Source organism: Anomalospiza imberbis, chromosome 5 (assembly GCF_031753505.1).
Source record: "Anomalospiza imberbis isolate Cuckoo-Finch-1a 21T00152 chromosome 5, ASM3175350v1, whole genome shotgun sequence".
Classification (NCBI taxonomy): domain Eukaryota; kingdom Metazoa; phylum Chordata; class Aves; order Passeriformes; family Viduidae; genus Anomalospiza; species Anomalospiza imberbis.
Window position 1 is genome coordinate 43,315,445 of NC_089685.1, and position 24,075 is coordinate 43,339,519.

General features: G+C 40.3%; 2 long non-coding RNA genes across 4 annotated transcripts; one reads left to right on the top strand and one right to left on the bottom strand.

The window, feature by feature from the left end:
* Positions 1 to 228: 228 nt before the first annotated feature.
* Positions 229 to 15,566, bottom strand: LOC137474090 (uncharacterized). 3 transcript variants are annotated; one of them, XR_010999139.1, is made up of 5 exons: positions 13,181 to 15,565; positions 12,467 to 12,612; positions 9,435 to 9,638; positions 7,007 to 7,103; positions 229 to 380 (listed from the first exon to the last, which is right to left on the bottom strand). It is a non-coding gene; the product is annotated as an uncharacterized lncRNA (long non-coding RNA). The 3 variants fall into 3 exon arrangements; XR_010999140.1 differs by lacking the exon at positions 229 to 380 and adding an exon at positions 3,811 to 4,588 and having other exon boundaries at positions 13,181 to 15,566; XR_010999138.1 differs by lacking the exon at positions 229 to 380 and adding an exon at positions 6,465 to 6,607.
* Positions 15,567 to 16,014: 448 nt separating this feature from the next.
* LOC137475003 (uncharacterized) lies at positions 16,015 to 21,163 on the top strand. The gene is made up of 3 exons (XR_010999623.1): positions 16,015 to 16,369; positions 19,970 to 20,052; positions 20,160 to 21,163. It is a non-coding gene; the product is annotated as an uncharacterized lncRNA (long non-coding RNA).
* The last annotated feature ends 2,912 nt before the right edge of the window (positions 21,164 to 24,075 follow it).

Here is a 24,075-nt window from a genome sequence, read left to right on the forward strand (position 1 = left end):
TTTAAGTACTGGTGAGACAGAACGCTGCCTTGTTACCTATTCCACAGCCCTGTGGTGTAAATGGGAGAGAAAAATACGGAAGCATTACCATTGGATTGCATTTTATCAAATAGCCTTTTGAAAATAGCTCACCTCCCCATTTAAGTTAGTTTTTAACAAACTAAGCCTAAAACTAGAGACAGAAAGTCCTGACAGCAATTTCCCCAGTTTCACTTCTCTTTTGCCTTGTTTTCTTTCTTCACAATAAAGTGACAGTTCCACTGCTGATATTTCTCAGGACCTGTGTGATAATCTTTTGTGAGACACTTGAAAATTGCAGTTAGATGCAAGCTTGCTGGTGAATAAAGCTGCACAGAAGGCAAAAATATTGCCTCCTCCACCTAAAATAAAAGAGAGTCAAGCATTACTGTTTTCTCCCCACTAGTCTGTGGTATGAGATAGCTGGGATACAAAACCAGCTGATGCCATGAGTGGGAGGACTGACTACAAAGAGAACTCTTATTGTTTCCAGTAACTGTACAATTAACTTAATTTGTGGCTATCTTTTCACCAGGGTCTTAACATATTGAGACTAAGGATAGTGTCTAAGTTACCATTACAATTTCCCGGAGAGATTACAAATCAGTGATCCTCCCTGAAATTGTATACCATTGCTTACCCTTCACCAACCCAAAACACAGGGGCTGTGTGTTACCATAGGCTAGGGGACTTCCTCCACACAGTATCTGTGCCACGGCAAGCCTAGGGACAGAACTCTGACACAAACTCTGGGCATATTTAGCATGAGGCAGTAAAGATCAGGGGAAAATGTGCAGAAAGGTAACAGAACAGGACTGATCCTGATCATATCTACTATTTGGGTAACTCTGCTAATTTTGATGAAAGCTAAGAAGGACTCAGCTATAGAACTGCGAGGTGAGCATTTTTAGACATTAAAGGCGTTTGAACTCTAGGGAGCCCAGAGAATGTAAAATCTACTGCAGGGAAGAGATTGCTTAAGGAAGTTAAGAGGCCTGTTTTTAACACATCCTTAGGAAAGCTGGCAAGAATAATTATCTTTGAGTTTTTCCACTGTCAGTTCTCTACACATCATTCTGTCTCTACTTCTGGTTCTATTCATGTAGCTTTTGGAGCTGTGATGGCCTGAGAATATGACCAAAGCAATATTTGTAAGGGCTGGTCTTATTTTTATAAAGTTAAAGGGACAAGAACCAGACAGATTTTCAGGCACATAAAATCATCTCCATGTTGCTGAAAGTCAATGTGCTTGGAAGTGTGTCAGAGCTTTTTCTAGCTATACCTGTCTAGGAAATATGACATTCCCCTTCAACACCCAGTAAAGCCTCCTCTAATCCCATCTCCATCCTGACAGCACTCCCAGCCTTGTCTGGATGCACTGAGTTTTCATACCCTCATTTCCACCTATCTTCCCATTCTTCTCACCCTGCCCCACTACCTCTTCAAGGCCTCATTGAGCCAATCCTCTGGATTCCCTACTCTTATTACACTGAAGCACCTTTGACAGGCCCCTGTCAGGCAGGAGCAAATCCACAAAACTTAGTCTTCTGCAAGACAAAGCCACCAGAGAGGTTCATATCCAGCCAGAGCCACTTTCTCTGCCAGGCACTGCCTGATAACTGGATGATGGTGCTGTGCTGCTGACTACACTGCTGCAGCCATCAGGAGTATAAATAACCCTCAGAAATGGAGTTCCCTTCAGCTTTGATCATTTCAGTAATGGGGTTCAATCTACTTCCTGGCACACAGTTGCAGGGACAAAGCCAGTAGGATGAAGTAGGGATGGGAATGAAAGGCTGAGTATAAGGTGAAGGAGGAAAGTGGTGAGGTGAGGTAGAGAAATACTTAGGGTGCCTCTGCCTTGTAGAGAACACCAGGGGGTTGGAAAGGAGCATTCACAGTACCAAGGAAGCAGCCCGTGTACAACAGGCACTATTTTTTCCTGCAGTTCATAATAACACAGTATTTTGTGAGCTTTGTCCACAGCTGCTGTGCAGAAAATACAGGAGCATTTTGCAATACTTTTAATGGTGTTGTGTCATAATGTTCTTCAGTTCTGCATGAAGTTAAAAGGCACAAGAACAGATTAGGACCCAGTTGAGTGAGGGGAAAAAAAAAGGCAAAGGGAAGAAAATTGCCAAATACTTTCCTCAATGGGCCATCAAGAACTGAAGGGGCAGCCCTCTGCAGACTTGCACAGGTTGGCAGCACAGCGAGGACCCATCTGATACTGTGCTTCTGCAACTGAAGACTCAAGAAAGTCTCTTGAAATAAGGGGGAGGTGAGGGTGGGGGCAGGAGAAGGAAGAACTTCTAGCAATTCACTGCAGAGCACTGAATCTCCCCATAGTCAAGTTTGGCTAAGGGAAAAGAGTGGTGAAGTGTAGGAATACCTCAGATAGGATGAAAGGAGAAAAATAATATCCCAGGTTTCTGTCTAGCATGGACTGTATAGACATTTGAGCTGCTGATGAATCAACATGAATCAGCCCTGTTATACTCCATACCACAACCATGATGTAAATTGAGGTGATGGAGCAGCTGACTCAGAGGCACCTTGCACATCCTGGGTGAGGCACAGAGCTGGGGACAGCAAGCTATCAGCAATACCCAAATAAACTCATAAAGCCTGGGCAACAGGCCTAAGGCATTTTGCCCTCTCTAGTTCAAATAACCGGTATATGTCATGGCAACACGTAATCTGCAATTGCTCCCTGCCTTCCTTTAAAAGAGCAAGTTCTCCTTCAGGATTGCTTTGTCTCACCAGTGACATCACTGAGAAGTGGAGGTGCTGTGACTACAGCCTGGCTCACCCCACTCAGAGGAGAAAGGGGCTGGTCAGTACATAGGATCTTCTCCCACCATGGACATCTGGAAGCAGAGCCACATGAGGCAGCAAACCACACAGTAAAATAATACAAAACGCATTATATTTACACTTTAGCATCAGGTGTCCTGTTTTTACTTTCATGCATACTAAAAAGAATTTTATGCAGTTATTTTAATTGATATTGCGCGGGCTGCTGAAAAAGCACAGTACCTCGCTTTGAGCCCTGGACAAAGTGCTCCTTTTTTGGCCTTGGATCAATTTGTGCAGTATGTTGTGGTCTTTTTGGATATCATCTCATTGGAAAATAGTAGGGGCTGACAGAGTTGGAATACCAGGGGGACACACCAGATGGATGGGAACCATGGACTTCAGCACTTTCTTTGATATCTGCATTACTGCAGAGTGGGGCTGCCTTCTCTTTTGCTCCCTCTGCATTTTGCACGAGGTCACACACCTGGGAAAGGAAAAGGGCTCTCAGCAACAGCTTCATGGCAAGGAAGAAGGAAACAGGTATATGTTCAACATCTCTAGACAGCCTACTACCACTACACTGCGGCCCTGATCCTGAGAGTTGATACTTTTTTCAAGTTGATACTTTTTTCAAGCTTTCAAGGGTAGTCCCATACCACAGAAGGCACTGCCTGCTTTGTCACTGGCTATGGTAAGAACAGGCATGAGTATCACAGAGAATTTGACAGTGGCGCAGGTACAGGGTTACCTGCTGTTTGTACCTAGGCATCACCCTTTTCGGCTTTCACAACATTTGCAACTAACAAATTGTAACAAATCAAAATAGAACAGCCTACATAGTGCTGTGTTTGCAATTCTTACTAATGATAAGGCAGAAAAGAATAAAGAAAAGTTCCAATAGTGTTCTTCTTAATAAATAAAAATTGTGTGGATGTGATCTGTTTTTTACTATGTTGAGCATACCAAACATTCAGAGGGCCTCTATCTGTTGAACAGTTTTGATCTTGGCTTTGTATTTGTGCTGAATGAAATGCATGCAAATGCCTGACAGAGTCAAAGGATGCCTAAAAGAGGATTTAAGTTTGAATCATAGAACCACAAAATACTTAAGGTTGGAAAGGACCTCTGGAGCTCACCTCATCCAACACCCTGCTCCAAGTAGATCCACTGCCAACACCGTATCTGGTCACTTGATCAACTTTGCCTTTGCTTTCACAGCACTTTCCTAGGACTGAGGCTTTGGCAGCAACGATGCTTTTGCCAGCTGAAGCCATTCCTACTCCACCTCCAAACCTGGTTCTCACAGTGTCCTCCCAGCACAAATATTTGTGTAGTCCCCTAAGGAAGTGAATCAGCTGAAATATAATCTGTACCGCCAATATCATAATAATTTTTATCTCCAGAACAGTTCCCAGTCCAGCATATTCTGTAGTCATACTCACAACCATGGTGGAGGAAGAGCCAGACAAGGACAAACAGCCAAGATGATGAAGGGAAAGGAGGAGGAAAGAGCAATGAAAATGCCAGCCTGAGCCAGAGCTGCAGATTAATGAATTCTGTGTTAATACCAACCCTCGGATAAGCAAGATTCAATTCCTGTTCAAGTCCCTTCACCACTAAAATTTCCTTTTCAGGGGTGGGGCAGGGTGATTAAGTATCGCTTATTGAATATTTTCACACACCTGAACTTATTGGGAAAACTCTATCAGATATATAGGAACCAGGTAAGTCTGTATATGTGTCAGAAAGAAGAAATGAGAAGAAAGTTGACCTGAACAGAAGAATGAAAGAAATAACATTTTCCAACAGGAATAGCCAGACTGGCTGAGCTACAGAATCTGGGATGTCTCCACCCAATATTTTGTGGAAAGGCATTTGCTTCAGAATTAGATCAAGCCCAAACAAAGCTGGAATGAACTAACCTACCTTCACTCCAGCTTTCCCATCTTCACAGTATTTCCATATTTGCCAAAAGGATTCAAAACATTATTTAAAATAACTGACAAGAAGATCAATCACTTTTCAAAACAATCTGAGGAAATTCCAGACAAGGACTAGATGGCTGAAAATTAAGGCAATTGAGCCTCATTAGTGCTACTGTCAACATAAAAAAAATTAAAATACCTGAATAATTCCATCTAGCAACAGGCATTTAATGCAGATACCTGAGTCAGAAACCAGATCACACTAGTCTCTCTGTGTAATCCATGAAGAATAGCAAGCACCTCCTGAAGATAATTCACTGCAACATCTAACCTACCATTTCTGTATAAGCTCATTGGAGGTCAAAACTGCCCTCCAAGCAATACTCCAACACTCATGCTCATCACCAACCAGTGAGAGGCTTGATGCATTGTCCTGTCACTTTTTATTTCAACCTCTCATTTCTACTGGTCAGAGTTCAAAATGCAATTTGAAAGCCAAATACAGACTGAACTAAAACTTCAGACACCAAAAAATAACTTACTAAAATCAATCCAAAACTGAAGCTTGAAATAATCTTTTAAACAACATAATGACATTGGTTTGTCCAGAATAAAAAATAATACTCCTACCCAGAGTATAATATTCCTATATAGATTCAGCAGAAGCTGAAGTCTCCAACTACTCCTGACTTTCATTAATTACATCATTAAATGTATCCTTATAAACACTTCCAGTGCAACCAAAAGTGGAAGTAGCAATAAGCTCCTGGGTCCTAACTGTCAAAAATCCTAACTCATTTCCCCACATGTACACAGAACAGAAGGTACCAAAAAGCCACCTTAAGAGCAAGGAGTGGCTTTAACTAGAACCCTGTGCCAAACCTTTAGCCTCTGTCTACAGTTCTATCACTGATTACAGGTTCAAACTGATGGGTGACTTGAGGAGCCACAGCCCACAGATCAAAGATATCCAAGTTCACAACAGATGCAATGCACATATTGTATTCACCCTGACATAAACCAAACTGTACTGACAATACCTCTCACAATTAATATCAAGTGCAGAGCTACATTCCTTTTTAAATAGAATACACTATTAAAAATCAAGATATTCCCTTCCTAAAGTGTTAAGAATAACTTAACTTTCCAGGATCGATTCTAAGGACAAGACCTGTATAATCAAGGAAAGGGAAAATATCCTAATTCCAGTTCCTGCTAAATCCCATCCCACAAATTACTGCCTTATTCAGAAAGCCAAACTCACCCTGCTAATTATAAATTATTCTCCTCCAATTAGGTAATGGAAATAATAACAAATGTCTTAAGCAACTCATCACAGCTAAATAGCACAGCATGTATTATGGATACCAAGTATTCCATACCACAAAAATACTCCCAAAATAAGAACAAGGAAAGTGCAGTCTGTCTGCATGAACTCCACAAGTGGAAGAGGCTACTGACCAAATGTAGATAATTAAAAATTATTTGGGACTAATCTGAAATGCAGTTAATATATCATCATTCAGAAGCATTCTACTCCAGTGTGTTAATTCATTTTAAAGATGTTATATGGGCTGTTTTTTTTGCCTTTGTACCATGCTACTACAAGATTTTACAAGTGGGTAGTTAAAGTGAGCTCTGCAAGACCAGCGAGTGGAATATTTCTGACTACTCTAAATGCATGCAAAGGGGAAGACCAGACTGAAAGCTGATTACACTGTTTTTAAACATGTCCCTGAGTGTCATGTACAGCCTGCACAGTGATTTTTAAGTGCCACATGATTATTATGTAGAAGCAAGCTAATCTTTGGTGTATATTAGCTTGAAGCTTTCAAACAGCATAATATCTTTTCATGTTACTAGTCCTGAATATAAAGAAAAAATTAATAAAAACTCCAATTAGGAAGCACCCCTGGATATGAATATGCTCAACAGGGTTTTGCAATTTGATATCCAAGAGCTAGTATATTTATGTTAGAAATTAGAACATTCTGGCAGCTAGCTAGTGAGGTTACAGCAGGGCAGCGACACATGAAGGCAATCTTCATTCTGCCCCCTGGCTAGCAGATTATTTGTAATAGTTCATGGATGAAAGGACAGGAGAAAGATACCAAAACTCTGCCTTTGCAGTGCAGTATTAAAATACTCTTGTGTGCTCATAAGCAGAACTACAGTTACCATATAAGAGCGGGAATTAAGAGGGAGGATGAAAGATTAGTTCTCCCTTCTGATAAGGGGAAATGGCCAGTGATTCAGACACTCACCTGACTTCAATTTCTTGCCAGGTCAAGAGACCCACTGATTGTGCCTTCTCTTGTAAAATGGCAATAGCAGAACATTGCGGGCAGGGCAGAAGGAAGCCTGGAGACAGAGAGGTGTTGAGATGATATGAGTACAGCCAGAGGTGTAACAGAGAGGATTTGTTTGCTTAAAGCAATGGCGGGTTGCTTTATGATGCAATGGTCCTGCTCCACTACTTTCTCCCCCTTCTTTGTCTGCTTCCCCTTTCCCACAAACGCACAGCTTCAGCTCCTCTCTTGTGTAACTTATGATGCTCTATCTGTACAATAAAGCCAATTCAACTTACTAAGCAGTAAAAAACCCTATGCTTTGCTTTTGTTTTGGAATTATTTTATTATTTAGTGCTGCCAAGTTGAATCAGGTTAGATCTAGATAGTTAGATCTAGAGACAGTGAAGAGGACAGCTGGAACTATGCAGCCTGAAGAGGGAGGAACAGAGCATGGGAAAGCAGCAGGATCTTCCCTCTTCAATAATTCACTAGACTGGGATCTATAGCATGCAACTGCCCCTGACTGATGGACACCTCAGGTGCACAGGGACAGAGAAAAGGAGCAGCTGTTCTTTGCTAGGAGAGGAGATCAAAGCCTCATCCAGCACAGGCACCAGAGCTCCAAGAGACACCAAGAGATTGACAAGGAGCTCACAAACATGTAATAGAGCTGGAGCTTGATATAATTATTTTTTTAAAGAAGACTGAAACAGTAGCAGACCAAAAATATAGGCAGGGAAGTTTACTGCCAGCTAAGAAGAATACCTTCTTTCCCTAACCAGAGAAGTTATTAAGTCTTGGTTTCAATTGACTGCACAGTGCTACCCCTCCCCCCCGCCCAGATTTGATATTGTTATTCAGTTTGTTTGCAAACAATATCATCTTCCTAACCTATTTTGCTTTCATTACATGCTTCAAGCACAGCCTGTGCATTTAAATAAGGGTGTGCAAAGTGGCCATCTTCAGCAGGAGAAAGCTTTCGATTTGTGCAGTAGAACTTAGTAACGACATTATTGGTTGACTAGATGCCTTTGCATCCAGTGGGGCCCAGGAGAACATCCAGTGCCACATTAAGAATTGTCGTTAGCTTTGGAATTTTGTTCCAGAAAATTATAAACACTGTGTTAGCAGAGTAAGAGCACATACTGCTCTTACATCTTACCCCTGGGAAAGATAAGGCTGTCTCCCTTTGATGCACAGAGACTTTCTAAATATGAAGCACACCATGTACCTTGCTGGGGGACTCAGGAATATTTTCCTGATTACCACTGAATCCATCTGTAAGAGGGCAGTGATATATACCTACAATGCATCCATCATTCTCCTGAGTCCTAGATGAGACCTGGGTGAATACAGTTAAAAGCATGTCCCGAAACATGTAGAAGCAGCAAGGACCATCATAAGGCTGTTGGCACCACCCCTGCTCACCTTCCACTTGCTAACCTGCATGACTAAGCCTTCATTTAATGCAGGATCCCTTGGGAACTACTGTCAACACACATTTGGAGCACAGCCTGTACCCATGACTCTGGCTCTGTGCCCAAGTGTCCTAATTCCTCTGCTGCCAGGTCCCTATGGACTGACATAAATTACATTATTAATGCCTAGCTGTAGCTATTGGAAGCTGTGAACCAGGTTTATTAAGCAGATAAGTGCACCACCTTGAAGAAGAATACATATTTTACCTTTCACAGTACTTTCCCTGCAGTATTTATCCCTGTAGTGGTGAATTACACTGCATGAAGAAGGCAATCAGATCATAAAACCTGTATATATTCCTACACAGTGTGATTAACAGAGAAAGGAAATTGCTATTGCTCACACCTGCTATATACATTTTTCCAGATGCTCAGAAAGAATGGTGGTTACATGTTTTCTCACTTTCAAAAGATAAAGAAGAATATCATCTGTCAAGCTTCAAGAGCAGATCAGCCAGCCTCAGGAGAATTTCAAAATAGCAGTATTCAAAGGGCAGAGAGCACACCTAGCAATATGTGCTGCAAAGCTCCCAGTACACTAGAAGTGCAATAAATAAATGAACATAACAATAAGGCTGACTTGCATGTAAATAACAATTCACCTTGATGTTTAAATTTAGTAAGCAATTTTTCCCACTGTACATGAGTTTTGATGCATCTGTGATCAGGCCAAATCATGAAGTGTTGTTCTGATGATCTTAATATCATGGTGCAAGGAAAGGCACATAAAAACCAGGTAAGGAGAATTTAGGGAACTGAAACAAATAAAAATATACTCCTGGGAAATTAAAACAGCACAAAGTAAGTGTCCTCATGACAGTTCATACAAGACTCAAGTTACTCTATTACCTGTTTAAAAATTATGTAGAAAGGATAACTGGCATCACCCAGTTTTAGGCACTTCATAAGCAAGTAATTCTCACCATATCCAGCAGAGAGGGAGAAGTTCCTTCACTGGCTGATCAGGACTCTCTTAACTCAGGTGGTTTTGGTTGCCTTGTCCATGATCTCACTCTCTGCTACCTACAGAAAAAGTTTAGGCAGCCTGGTTGGCTGATGTTGTGGCTGAGGCCACAGGATTCATCAGCTGGGCTGCCTCAGACACCATGAATGCTTGTCCTAAGCATCTAATGCAGTCAGAAAAAAATTCTTTTCTTCCTTATCTAATACTGCATTAATCTGACAGTATTTATTCATACATTATTTCTCAAACAAAAGGTTCTGAAATTAATTCAGCTGGTTTCATTTGGGTTTTTTTTTTGTTTGTGTGGTTTCTAAAGATCAATGTAATTTAAACATACCCAGTGCAAAAAACAGTCTAGTAATACAAAAAGCAGAATGATATAAATCCATAAAAGGTAGTTACATTTTCCCCTGTGGGAAAATGTAGACACAGTAGCCTACAGGATCCTAGGTGGTCACTGCTTCCCATCAGGCAGCTTATGAAACTTCACACACTTTCTAGAAAAAAGACAAAATCTGAGATCTATTTTTTTTTTTTTTAATAGTTAGATAATTTCCAGACATGTGTTTAACTCATTGTTTTCCAGAAACTTTTCATTTGGTTATAGCTCTTCTTACTGATATTCCATTTTCTGCCTTCTTCCAAAGGTTTGGTTGTTTTACTAGCACATTGAAAAACCCTGATGGAGGTAGGACAAGGTAGTCTCACAGTGTTGAAAGCTGGCTGGTCTGGAGTGTCCTCGGCTGCCTGCTTCACTGGGGCTGAGCATACAGCCCTAACCCATGTCTCCTAGACCATCACAAACGTCACTATGTAAAACCTAAATGCTCATTCCTCTAATCTTTGGAAATATATGGAAATAAATGCATAGAATAGTGTTCAGGTTTGTAGCTTAAACTATACACACAGTTAGAGAAACAAAATATGCTGCCACCAATTAAATGCAGCCAAAGGGGAAAGAGAAGGAAACTGGAGAGGTCAAGAGGACCAGAGTGGACAGCACATTGCACAGAAGCAGTAAGAATACAATGTCCTTCCTTCCCCTCATGCTTTAGGGGAGCTGGGTTAGGTTACTTTTACTTACACAGACTCACTTTCTAGAGTTCTGTACTCCTGCTCATTGGTGGGAATACCAAACTCCAGCAAAACAAAACAGATGCTTAGGTAATGGCCTAAGCAGGTACACATGAAGGTTAAGGGTTTCTATGCTCTTTAGAACAAGGACAGATGGCAACACAAGGCTGACCAGAAATACAAGCCCTTCTGAGCACTACTCAGTTTCACTCATTTATAGTTCAATTCTGCCCAAACCAGCTATATTTTCTGGATGTCACCTTCTGCTGGATATCACCTAAACCTGTACAGCATTATCCCTTTTACTCTTCATGTCCATTCCCTTATCAGTCACACACTCCTCACTTACTCGTAACAATGTGGTTTGGAAAAAAGCATTTCTTCTTATTTGGTATTTTTCCAACTCTGTGCCATTTCTATTCCACTAATACTTGCTCCAAGAAAAAATATTCAGCAGAACATACAGTGTGTATCGAGCAGAAGCTGCTGTGTAGTGTTCTCTGTGAAAGAGAAAACAGCAGCTAAAGACAGAACTGCAGCTCAGACCATTATTCCTGAACTCTGGTAATTAAACAGGAGTTTTCATCACCAGCTTATCATCATTATTGCAAGGAACACTAATTTATTTTTTAGTTTTTCAACCAATACCAGTTTGATGGTCTGGTTTTGCATATAAATGTATGCAATGTAGATGTGTTCCATGGTTTTAATCCATTCCCTAGGACATTCTTCTTTCTCCTCCAAGGCATCCTGGTTTTTTGTCTTTTTCACACTATATCAATTAGGAATGCTTTTTCTTAATTCTGTATTTTCTATATTGCACCTAGATTGAAAGAAAAAAAAAAAAAAAAAAAAAAAAAAAAGCCCTGTAAGCATGAAAACCCAAACTGGCACCAAACTGAAGTAAAAAGCTTTTAAAATGCTTCTAAATTTTCTTTCAAGACAGAAGCAAGATTACAATGTTTTTCTTGGCATGCCATGTTCCCTTTGAAATACTGAGACTATTCTTGATATGTTCTTGTTTTCCTTGTATTTTATTTTAACAAGATGTGTCCGTTGGGAATGCATCATGAGTCCTTTTTCATAGGTTGGCTCTGTCATCTGTGGCATCTCTCCGGTGCCAAGTATGCAATGTATATTTTTGTTAAATGTTATTTAAGTGAGGTTGAGAAATTTTCACAGACCTACGCAAGTCTCACAGACTTTGACACCAGATGTGATATCTAGTGGTAACCCCAGAAAAAAAGAAAAAAGTGTTTTTTGCAGGAAAGCCAGGTAAACAAGTGTTAGAGCTGTTGAAATAACATTAAAACCTTCTTGAAACAGACTCACTGAATTCAATACAGTTCTCAGTTACGAGTTGTTCAGAAATGTCACAAGTCCCAACACCCTATTCTAACAGAATGCTGCAAAAAGCAGTTTCAAAAACTTGACTGACAGGAGATAAAGGAATGTGGACACATAGATGGAAGGAGAAAAATGTGTTGATAAAGATGAGTGCACTTGATCAGAAAACAGTGACAATGTGACTTTAAAAATGCAACTTAAAAAAATCTGTCCCCTAAATTCCACAGTATCATGATTTTTAAGCCAGTATCAGGATCCTTTGAAGGGCCAAACTGTTAACCTTACAGTGACTGGACTGCCTGTACTGATCACATATCACAGATGGTGAGCAGTCCATGCAATCCATTGGTCAAATACAACCGTAATGACTGCTTCTAGGCTTTCTAAAGCTTAAATGTGTTCATGGATACTGGACAAGAGAAAAAGAGCTATGTAGGCTGTTTGGAACAAATCGTTACATTGGTCCTCACAGATCCTTTCAGTTGTGGATACAGTTTAGAGGCTAAAATTTTTCTAATGTCTAAAAAAAATTCAAAATAAAATTAGTCTGCACTAACAGAAAATTAAAACCTTGTCAGGGATACTTCGGGACATTTAGTGAATATGACAAGCAAACCATTCATCCAGCTTGCTGGCAGCTTATGTTCAAATCCATTCTTGATACTCTTCTATTTTTCCACAGTACAGTACTTGAGGATCTCCTGAACAAAAAAGACCTGAAAAAACAACAAAAAAAATTACTTCTGGAATGGTTATGATCTCCACTTGTAGTTCCAAACAATTCAGTTTCTCTTTTCTTTTCTCATTGCTTGATGCAAACATAGCACTGAGTACAGTAATGCAAAACTTTATTCTCAGTTTCCCTTTGATACAGCTTTCTGGACATCCACAGCATATGTAAATCATGTGAGTTTTCTTGCTTGTCAGTTCCAAGTTCAGACTGTCTTGGAACTTTGAAATATTTATTAGAGAATTGTATCATCCTATTGCATCCCTCCCAAGATTAGTCTTCATTTCCCCTTTTTCCCCAAATAAACAAAAAATTAATAGTTATTGTTGCTATTCATGAAGAGGATGAATTCCAGGGTTATGTGATATGGTAGGTAAACAGAAAAGCTATCCTTCTTGTGAAAGCCATACATGCATTATGCTAAACTTGGTGTCGAGAAAGCAAACTTCACAAGTTCTTGGCAACCTAGATCCATCACTGTTTGCAGATAGAATGAGATGACTGGTGGTGGTAGGAAGGCTGAGAAGAAGAGGGGGTTTTAAATTTTTAATTACACTTGGCAATTCGTTGCAGAAATTAAGTCTAATAGGTACAGCTGCTTCATGGCTGTGAAGATGTTTCACATGGCCAGCACTGCCCTTGACAGCAGGTGGGGTTTTGGATAAACAGCATCAGGAAGCAGCTAGCAAAAGACAAAAGAAACACTCTTGGAAAAACTATGTTGGAATTTGATCAACATGTTTTCCAGGCAGCTCAGCGCCTAAGAGAAACACAGATTATTTCAGTTCAAAAGCATTTTTTCCAACTGGGGAAAAATCCCAGAGATAAAAAACTACACAGCAGTAATGCTTGGTCAAAAGGGTTTGAGCTACTCTAATATTTGTGTGATACGTATCAGCCACTGCTTCAGCTTTAGCATCTGAAGACTCAGTGTTAGACTTCAGCCTGAAAAAGAATGAAACAAAGGAAATGAGGGATATCCCACAGAAATACTGCTTCCAATGTGGGCTCCTGCTGGGAGCACTCTAACCTGGGTCCTGCCACCCCTCTCTCACCATTGTATGTTTCAGAGAGACAGCAATGTAAGTGTGCAAAGGCAAGATTCAGCTGCTGTGAGAACCACTCCTGGATGGGTAGAGGTCTAAGACCTGTTTTCAATCTGCAGGGCTGCTTTCAGTGTATCCTTGTTCCTAAGGGATTCAGATGTTTGGGACCCCAGATATTCATTTGAAAGGCTGCCTGCAGAGAGAGGATGAGGAAAAACAGACAGTAGCTTCATTGTGCAGGTGCAGCATGATTATCCACCTCCAAAGAAAAGCTCTGCAGAAAACAGGGCTTTCTCAGACCAGTTTCAGATTTCTGGATGAGTTTCCACTGGAATTATCTTCAGCACAAAGTGCACTATCTTCTACCCTGAATGTGAGTCACACACACACACATATAGAACCACGTACAGATAATACACCTATTTTAAAAGAGGTCAAAAATAAGGAGAGCACAAAAGTCCTCTTTAGAATTAATAGGAGAGAGAAAACCATATCTAGCAGATGACAATTCCACCAGTTAACGCACTTCTGGAAGACATTCAACCCTGTGATGTGCAGCATATAAGAACCAAAACAAAACTTACATAACATTGCATTACATTGACATAGTTTTCTAGGTAGAGGCACTGACTGGAATGATATAAACATATCCATGGAAAAATAATATCTCATCCACATGTACAAGATTTACCAAATAAGAAGAAGTATCACAGCACTTGGCAATTATCATAACATGTACTTCATAATATGCAGCTATGAAAAACAATATCCAGTGTTTCCTAATAGGAAATAGCTAATATGGGAGAAAGTGAGTTTTATTCAATTGTCTCCTGCCTTGCAAGGAAACAATTTTATCCCATGGATACTAGACAACACACCCCTCAAAAGTCTAGGCTTGGTAGCACTCCATATTTTGATTTTGATGCAACACCAGGACATATTTCACGTTGTCCTAATCCTTACTTTGCTCCATGTAAAGCTCTTTCGGAAGCATTTAAATCTCAACATCCAAAATAGAAACTTTAATTAACATCTCAGCTATGAAGACTATTTTTAAAAGAGTTATGGTGCAGCTCTTATCCTGCTAAGCAAAAATTCAAAACATTCGAACTGCATGTTAAACATTACAAAACAAAGTGAGGATCACCAGCATCCTCATTTGTAAGCATGTGTAAGTATTTTTGTTCTTGATAAATAAGAACTAAGCAAAACCTTGCCATGAGATGTGTCAGCAAACTTGTGTAGTTTCACAACACCTTGGAAAAAGACATAAATAAACCCAGCCTTTGCTGAGAATTTAGAAGCATTGCTTCCATTAGATTTCAGGGTCTGTATAATTTTTTAAAAGGCTTCTGAATCAGATCTTAATGACTTCAACATAAATCCTTGATAAGGAGTTGAGCATTCTTCTCTTCTTGTCATATTTTTCCTCATGTGGTGAAACAAAAGACATGAAATTATTCCAGAAACCTTGATCCAAACAGATAAAAGGAAGGAACTGAAGGAGTGCCTGATATTACAATACACTCAATGTAAAATAATTTTTATTTCTCTAGCCTTTGATTGCTCCTATTCAATCCAGATACTTATGCTTCTTCTGGCCCTCTTGCTACACAGCAATCTGCTCAAAGAATTTTCTCAAGCTGTGTCTATACTGTGGGAACCAGCAGTGTTTTGTAAATTTCAGGTGTAGGCATATCTGGCATGTCTTATCTTGACCTGGGGTGTATCAAGAGCCTGAGCCACTTGTTGCCATCCAGCTTACAAGGAAGGAAGGAAAGGTGTACAAATTGCTTTCTCTTCATTTTTCATCCTGCAATAAGAAGAGAATGTAGGCAGGCACAGTGGGAGGGCATTACAATGTGGTCCAGTAGATGCTCCCTTTTAGACCTTGTAAGAAACTGTACAAGGAAATAATAAAATTAATCCTTAATAGTGGTGGTTATCCATGATTTTGCACATCTTCAAAGCTCTAATCACTCTACAAATTTACAGGCAAAAACATAACTAAATTTCTGTCCACACGACCTTTTTATGAGGGTACATAGGGATAGGACAAGGGGGAATGGCTTTAAACTGAAAGAGGGTATGTTTAGACTGCATAGTAAGAAGAAATTCTTTACTGTGAGGGTGGTGAGGCAGTGGAACAGGTTGCACAGTGAAGTTGTAGATGCTCATCCCAGGAAGTGTTCAAGGCCAGGTTGGATGGGGCTCTGAGAACCCCAGTCTAAAGGAAGGTATCCCTGCCTACAGTAGTGGGGTTGGAACTAGATGATCTGTCCCTTCCAACACATCTTTACAAGCAGTAGAATTATTCCTAAATTGCAAAATTACTTAAAAGAAAAATCAAAAGAGACTCACAAATCCAGTTACCTGAAATGAGATAACAGAAATCACAACTTCTACACTTGCAACATCAAGCTGAGCAACTATAGGAAACAATGGCATGATGGTGGCTTTGAGAAAACAGCTTTAGTGTCCAGAGTAGCAACAAGATTGCACCAGGAGGAATCATGAGGAACACAGACATATTGATTTTGGAAATCATTGAGACTTATCACAGCAAAATATTATTCAGAACTGCATGATTATAAATGAAGTTTTCATAAGTATTTAGAAAATTTCATTCTAGCTAATTCTTAAAATTGGTTAGATCCAAAGATACTTTCCTTATTTCAAGACATGAAAGATGAAGTGGTAAGTGTGCCACCAAGCACCTTTGTCAAATCAGGAGCACAGTCCAGAGAAAAGGAGTGTGTGCGCTTCACTTACCAAGAAATGTCTTGATGCATCTTAAGCTGTAAAGGAAAAAAATGCTAAGTTCCTTATATATGTCTGAAGTAGGAAAAAAAAATCAGAACTCCCTAAACATACTAGACAATCTGTCCAAAGTTCTGCAAAAGTCAAATATTTTAGGAATAGAAGGCCCTTCACTTCAAAATGGCACTTAATTTATTTCAGTGAAGCCACTACAACTTACTGTGGAAGTAAAAGCACACAAAACATTTACAGTTGGAGATGAGTGAGATGCCTGAGATTAAAAGTTCCCAGGAAAGTCCAAGAAGGGCTGGCAAAGCCAGCTCCTCAAAATTGCTAATGTAATGCTAGCAGCACTTCTATTATTACATAATGGATTTCACAGGTATTCAGCCATTATTTTTTCAGGAAGAATTGGAACTATTTACTGTCTTATGAAAATTCCAGATGTGGAAGAACATTAATTAAACAACATTTTTCAGCTCTATAATTCTGATTTCAGTCATGACTAATTACCCAGCTATATCAGTTGAAAGCCAACTGTTATCTTACAGAAAGTTATTGAAACCATTTAAAAAAATATCTCTATTTCCTCAGCCAATCCAAATATCAGATTTGTTTTTTTCCAGAATCACAGAAGTTGATTTAAATTATTTTCCTGGAACTGAAAATCAATGCTATGTGCAAGCAGGGTATTAAACATGGTTTAATGTCAGGGCAATAATTATACCACAATTAGAAAAAGGCTCTTGTAACACTGCAGTCAAGCCAATTGCATATTGTCCCTTTCCAAGATCTCCACTGTTGAGAACCTTTTCAGATTTGTAAGACATTCCCGTTTGACATATTTCAAAAACAGTACAATGCATAGCTCTTCACTATGATTAAATTTATCCTTTTTTAATGAAGAGAGACATAAAAACTTCTGCTCTAAATTGTGTGTTTTCTCTAGTTATAAGCATAACTCCATCATTTTTGAGGCAGCTAAAGACTCCCAAAGGCCACCATTGCCCTTTAACCTGGGTGGATTCTCTTCCCACATAGTCCTCCCTAATTTCTTTTCTTGTTCTGCTCTGAATATGAACATTTTTTAAATAACTAATAACTTTTACAGAGTTTATATTCAAGAGAAACTTGGTGATTTTCTGCCATGAAAAAACATTAACTACAAAATTCAATATAGCTTCTGAAAGGAATGTAACTGTCATTACAATATATCACTGTATTTTCCCTTTTCCCTTCCACTCCCTTTCCCTTTCCTTTCCCCTAATCACACTGTTGCTTTACAACTGTGATGAACTGTAAAACTCTTTTAAGAGTGACTGTCACACAGCACATTCACACAAATTTCTGTCATGCTACCTACTCCATCCAGATGCAATGCAATCTATTTTTCCTACATCTGGAAATGGATTGAGATTAGGTCAGTTGGTTAGAGTTTAGTGCTAATAATGCCATGGCTGTGGGTTTACTTAAGAGTTGGACTTGAAGATCCCTGTGCATAGCTTCCAACACAGAATATTCTGTGACATTAAAGTGAATTAACAACCGTAAATGACAGTTGATGCAAAACTATGTCGGTCTTTATTGTTCATGCTATCAGTCTGATAATACTGCTCTGATTACAGGACTATACTAAAACCACTGAAGTTATATTAAATTACTACCTGTTGCCACATCCTAAAACTTGCATAACTAGGGTTTATGAACTGCTACATGCGGCATCTTTGAGTTCTGAAGCCTCTTCTCACCAAAAACCTGCAGAACCTTCTCATGGATTTCATACACAGAAAGTAGAGGCAGATGGGATGAGCTGGGCAAATATACTTGGCGGGATTCATGAACTAATAGATCCAGAGATACAAAAATGTAAATTAGTCTTCTTTTTTTATATTAGAGCCATAGATTTCAGTTCAATACTTCATGGATAGACTCACTCCAGTTCTTCATGGATAGACTTCCTCCACCTGCCCTATATTTAGGGAAAATACTTATTATCATTCAAAAAATAACAACTGATCTTCCTTGTCATGATTTCAAAGATAGATAGCAGCTTCTCTGAAGAGAACAGAACCACCAAGCATGTTTGTTGGTGGGTTTTATTAATCTCAAATCATAGTCATTACTTATCCCTATACTGGTTTTTATTCACACACTGACTCTGCTTCTTGCTTACTGTAAATCTTTGGTCCTACTTTTGTCTGTGCACTTACTGATTCTGCTGGCTCTGACACTTTGGCACTCTGTCCTGCTCCACCTTCTCCCCTGAGTTTCCTTCCTCTCCTCCCTCTAATGATTGGTTTCCCTAAATTCCATTCATTATAGAGGTCAGGAACAGACAGCATCCCAGCCACATGGAAAAGTGCTTCCTTTACTTCCCATTTTAGGATAATCGCTGTTCCAGATGTTTACAAGCCTTACCTGGTTGTGAATTGCTAGTGTGCATTTGCTCTAAAATAGGCAACAGAATATAAGAGTATTAAATTGCAAAACACTGAGAGAAACAGCAGAAATTGCCATGTTGGTTGTTACAGCTGCTTGCCGCACCTATAATTAGCATTGTCTCACAATTCCCATTTAATGGTGGGTTTTTTTAGTTCTGAATACTTCACCAGATCTCCATCTCTGTAGCTTAAATTTTCCATCTGGACATGTGCTTTGAGGTAGTATCAGTCATATGGAGCAACAATGTGTAAAAATTAATCCAAATAAAAGTTTGCTTTGCTTACATTTTGCTCATGTTAAAGAACGAATGTTAATTTTTTCTATGGGAGCTTTTATATCCCCATATTTGGAGACAGAAGTTTGAAGCTTAGCAGGCAATAGCCTGGTGTAAGATAACTTTTTCTCACATACATGGGAGGAGAGGAGACATGGAGGAGGGCAGCCTGGGGCAGGAATCTTAAGGATTGAGTTGTGGAGCAGTAAAAAGGTCAGTGAAGAGGAAAAAGCTGTCTACACAAGGCAGAGGGATCAAAGCTCTCTAAGATGGGGTCCCCTTCAGAGGAGGCATCTCACAACTCTGCTGTAGCAAACATGACACAGGCAAACAAACTCCCGACACCCTGGGGAGGGCACACAGGAAGGGTGGGTCCATGTTCAGTTAACCTAAAAGCTTCAGATGGCTCACACAGGATATCCATATAATTGCCATCTTGGTGCAGCTGCTTCTTAGTGTTTATACTGTGAAACATTTTCTATTCCTCTTAAGCCATGTGAAGTGGCACACAACAAACCTGTCACAGAAAAAAATCTGAGACTGTAGAAAAGAACAAGGAAATCATGCAGTTGTTTGCATCACCCTATCTTCATTTCCCCTGCAATACAGTATCTTTTCCTTACAATACAGTTTTTTGGGAACTTTCAGTATGTATACTGCAGGAATACATACCACTGGTTTGCAAAGACCCTGTACCTCATTCGATGCACACCAGATCTTGCACAGAGACGCCTTCCAGAGAGCCCTATTGGCTCTTCAGGCTTTCTGCTTTTTCTCCAGAAGTTGTAAAGCATGTGGTAAAGTAGATTTATATCTTTCAGAACAGAAAGGATCATTCCACAGCTGAATACTTCCAAGAGTAAATGGATTCTATACTTGTCTCTGCCACAGACTTCCACAAAAGGTGCTTCATGGACCTGCATTCTTTCAGAGATATGTACAGCTGCTTAGTACATGTAAAGAGTGAAGTGCCTGTGCTTAATAAATCCCTTGACTATGTTTGTTTTTCAGCCTGCCTGCTGTCTTGTCCCCAAATACCTCAACTGGAAGCCTGAACCTCCGCTACTCAGAACACAGGCCAACCAGAAGACTCAGAAGTGGAGATGGCTGAACTGACATGTCCTGACTGCCAAAATGTGGAAAGAAGTCAGTGTCTGCAAATCCTTCAGCCCCACATCTAGAAAGAGCAGCCACACTGAGATCCAGATACTTCTCCAGAAGAAAGCATTTAATTACTTGTTCCTTCTGGTAAACTTGGACAGCCACTGCATGTGAGGCCTCCTGTAGCTAAACCACACTGTCTCTTCTTTGTCAGGGCCCTAGGTGCACCAAGATTCCTTACCGGTGTTGATGAAACTCACCTGGGGCCTCTGCCACCACCATTCCCAGGGTCTAGGACTCCATTTCAACTCAGTCCAGAGTCATAAGTCCCTGAGCTAGAGATGCCACAGGAGTGCCAGCCTCTAGCCCTGCCTCTTGCCTGGACTTCAGATCCACACTTCAGTCTTGTCTCCAACCCTGTCTCTGGCCTCATCTCCTTGTGTTCCCAGATGGATACCCTGGATGAATTCTGGATCTGGGTCATCATTCCTCCAGTCTGGAGCTGCTGATGGAGCTTGTTACCAGCACCTAGCTATGCCCATCATGTTTGGGTCTCATTGGAAAGCACCCCATTGGTTAGGGCACAGCCTGAAGTGGGGTGACTGTCAGCCCTGATGTCCCTGTCACACAAAGGAGAAGGCTGCTATGGAGTAATAGACGGCCTACACTTGGGTTCACTTATAACACACTCAGTCTCCAGCTAAGTAATTGGTCAAGCTGTGACAAGAAATCATTCTTCAGAACACCAGGTAAGACAATCACTGCCCAAGTCCTGTCTCTCCTGGACACAGGGTATATGCCCAATTAAATTCCTGTTTTCTTGTTCTTCCATTTTATAACTACTGTTCACTTACAGGAGTCACTGCTGACTCTAAATCTGTGAGAGCCAATGTTCCTCATTCATCTCCCACACACCTCCCCTTTTTGAAGAGTACAAAGTATCATTAAAGCACCTTTTACAAAATGCTTTGGCAGTGCATCAGATCTCTCCAACCCCATGCACCTTTTCCTTTCAGAAATTATATTTGAGTCAGACACTAACATCTATAAAAAGCACTCTCTTTAGTGCCATCCGTCAATGAGACTTCAGCCAGGCTATAAAATAAGGGCACTGACAATTACATGCTAAAACACAATGTACATCAGTTTGAGCATCTACAAAAAACATTCCCCGTGATATAACCAGGGCAGAAATCCTATATGATTCCTCAGCCTCTTTTGCGTCAGCCTCCTATCAGAGTTGGCATTCAGTGTTGGCTTTCCACCTTTTTCCATCCGTCAGCTTTGACAAAGAATTTTATCTGCCTCTGCCAGTTTTAACACCAGAGTCAAGATGCTGAGTGGCCACAACGAGTGCAAACCCTGTGATGTAGTTTGAAGTAAACAGAGACAATGTTTTCCTGGGAAAAATGTATCCAAAGCAGATGTAAGCCCCCTGAACCTAAAGCACGAGTCTACAATAGAACTGGTGATAGGAAAAAGGCCTGATAATTAGGATGGAGGATGCTCACCCCAGCTCTGCTACTAACATGCTGTATGACCTTGAGCTATTTCTCTCTCTGGTGACCTCTGTCCTTTTGATCACCTTGGCCATTCCAGTTAGAAAGTTAATGCTTTCCCCAGATACCTCATTTGACTAATACTATTGCCATTCCCAGCACATTTTCGGTGGTGCAATCACCTTCAGTGAGATGGCACATTCCTGCATGGTGAGTCCACACCAGGCAAATATGCATAGCTTGCTGGTGATGGTGATGGTAGGCTCTTGGAAAGTGAGGTATGCATTCTTGGCAGCAGCGGTTTCTGACTCAGTGCTGGCCAATGGCCACATGCAGGAGGAGGTGTGGGGGTGTCTGACAACTGCCAAAATATCTGCTTCCCATCCTCTCGAAGATAAAGACAGCAGGCTGGATTTTTTTGTGTGTACCACTTCGACACAGCTGCAGCACTGCTAGAAGGCTCCAGCTGGGGACACCTGCTGTGGCTGACTAAGCCAATACAAGCCTGAAAACCAGGCCACTGTTGTGGAGAAAGACCAATCCATCCCTGCAACACCTTACTGGACTTGTGAGACAAGGGCAAACTCACCTGGCACTAGACCAGGAATGAAGGCATTCCTGGCCCTGCAGGGTAATGTCCCATGTTCAGCTGTGAAACGCTGAAAAAGACAATTATCAGGGAGATGCAGCAAGTGTGGGGGGAGCAGGGGAAGGCCCAAGGGTAGCCTCCAGTAACCTCAGAAACAGAGCAGTGTGAGGAGAGGAGATACTGAAATGGCTGCTAGGGAAAGCAGGCAGTAAAGCAACAGAACTAACCAACACATTTGACTAATGATCTTGATTGCCGAATACATTTCCAAAAAGCCCATGGGGAGCTCTTAGAAATAACATTTGAACTGAAGATGGTGCCTATTTCCATGTCTCTTCTGACTGCACAGAATGTTTCATTTTATTTGTATTCTTAATACTGAGTGAGCAAATAAGGAGTCATGAAGCAGAACAACTAAAAACTGCCTCTGCAGAGACATTTATTACCCATACCATTTTCTGCACTAGTTTCATGAGAAGCCATCACTGGGAAAAGAGACAAATTATGAGGTTGGCACTTTCAGGTCCCAAGACCTTTCCTCTGTGAAACTAATAATGTTAGTGAGAGGATATATACAGTGACATGTCTCTGGCCATCATTACATCAGGTTCAGGGCACAGAGAAGGGATGAAGATAAGTAAAGAAAGAAGTTCTAATCTGGGATTTTAAGCTATATGGCATAAAACTAACTATTAAAAACAAAATGGGCAAGTAATTATAGTACACTCTTCCAATGTATTATTTTGCTTTATCTCAAAATTTCTCTTTCCTAAAGTAGATACTTTAGATATTTGAAGATTTGTAGCTTCTCTTATCTCCTGTTTTGATTAGAGCCTTTAATAATAGCATTAAAATAAATATTCGAAAAGAGAAGACAAACTGGGAATTTAACCACTAATCCCAAAATAGAAAAGGAAAAATGTTAGTCTTGTTTCCTGACATGAAGGGTCCCAGGAGGAAAGACAGCAGGCTGAAAAAAAGAGAAAAGCCTCTTCCTTCTGTGACATTTTTCAGATTTTTTCCATTTTTTTCAGACCAAAATATTGTCAAAATCAAATCCTTCTCTCCAACACTTTTGCATTAAAATAGCATTTTCTAGAGGAACACTTCTGTCAAAATGTCATGACCAACTCTATTCAGCAACTTCTGTTGCCGTGGAGATCTTATCAAGGTTACAAATGCAGCATTAGAAACAATATTTTCTTAGCCAAGCTCTTCCTTGCTTATCCAGCAAAGGAGTTTCTCAAATCCTTGCTCCCAAGAGCATTCACCTGCAAGGAGGGAGGGGTAGGACAGCCTGAAGTGGAGGTTGCAACACTTCTCAGGAACGTTGAGTCATTTGAGATATACCTAGCCTACTTGAAACAGTTATTCCTGGCTTTATTTTTATAATTTATCTTCCGTCCTAGATAAACATATCTGGGAATCTCTAGGCTCTGAGTAAATGTTTGTTAATGTTTTCCTCTAAAGGTAACAAGCCAAACTCTCCATGCCTACATCTATCTTTTAAGCTATGCCTCCTTCCTTTTCCTTTGGAAAGAAAAAAAAATTGATCCTGTCTTTTTATGGTTTCAGTTTATATTGCCTCTATCTCTGTCTATTTTTAGAAATCAGGGAATGGTAGGCAGCAGATAGCTGTTGATATCAGGCAGTGCTGAGTGAGAACCAGGGTCCAAGGACAGTAATTAAACTGTATTTGTTAGTAGTGCTTCCAGTTTGAACTTTCGAAGTACAGATC